The sequence below is a fragment of the Physeter macrocephalus genome, chromosome 1 (genome assembly GCF_002837175.3).
Source record: "Physeter macrocephalus isolate SW-GA chromosome 1, ASM283717v5, whole genome shotgun sequence".
In the NCBI taxonomy this organism is placed as follows: domain Eukaryota; kingdom Metazoa; phylum Chordata; class Mammalia; order Artiodactyla; family Physeteridae; genus Physeter; species Physeter macrocephalus.
In genome coordinates, this window is record NC_041214.2 from 25,110,092 (window position 1) to 25,111,007 (window position 916).

At 36.8% G+C, this 916-nt stretch overlaps 1 protein-coding gene across 1 annotated transcript in view; it reads left to right on the forward strand.

Moving 5' to 3' along the window:
• The window catches only part of SLC9A9 (solute carrier family 9 member A9), a 563,642-nt gene that overhangs the window by 478,834 nt on the left and 83,892 nt on the right, over positions 1-916 (forward strand). The window lies entirely within an intron of this gene.

A 916-nucleotide genomic window follows, 5' to 3' on the forward strand; every position in this document is an offset into this window, starting at 1 on the left:
TGGCATTTTTCACAGAACTAGAACAAAAAATTTCACAATTTGTATGGAAACACAAAAGACCCCGAATAGCCAAAGCAATCTTGAGAAAGAAAAACGGAGCTGGAGGAATCAGGCTCCCTGACTTCAGACTATACTACAAAGCTCCAGTAATCAAGACAGTATGGTACTGGCACAAAAACAGAAATGTAGATCAATGGAACAGGATAGAAAGCCCAGATATAAACTCACACACATATGGTCACCTTATCTTTGATAAAGGAGGCAAGAATATAAGTGGAGAAAAGACAGCCTCTTCAATAAGTGGTGCTGGGAAAACTGGACAGCTACATGGAAAAGAATGAAATTAGAACACTCCCTAACACCGTACACAAAAATAAACTCAAAGTGAATTAAAGACCTAAATGTAATACCGGACACTGTAAAACTCTTAGAGGAAAACATAGGCAGAACACTCTATGACATAAATCACAGCAAGATCCTTTTTTGACCCACCTCCTAGAGAAATGGAAATAAAAACAAAAATAAACAAATGGGACCTAATGAAACTTAAAAGCTTTTGCACAGCAAAGGAAACCATAAACAAGACAAAAAGACAACCCTCAGAATGGGAGAAAATATTTGCAAATGAACCAACTGGCAAAGGATTAATCTCCAAAATTTACAAGCAGCTCATGCAGCTCAATAACAAAAAACCAAACAATCCAACCCAAAAATGGGCAGAAGACCTAAATAGACATTTCTACAAAGAAGATATACCGGTTGCCAACAAACACATGAAAGAATGCTCAACATCATTAATCATTAGAGAAATACAAATCAAAACTACAATGAGATATCACCTCACACCAGTCAGAATGGCCATCATCAAAAAATCTACAAACAATAAATGCTGGAGAGGGTGTGAAGAAAAGGGAAC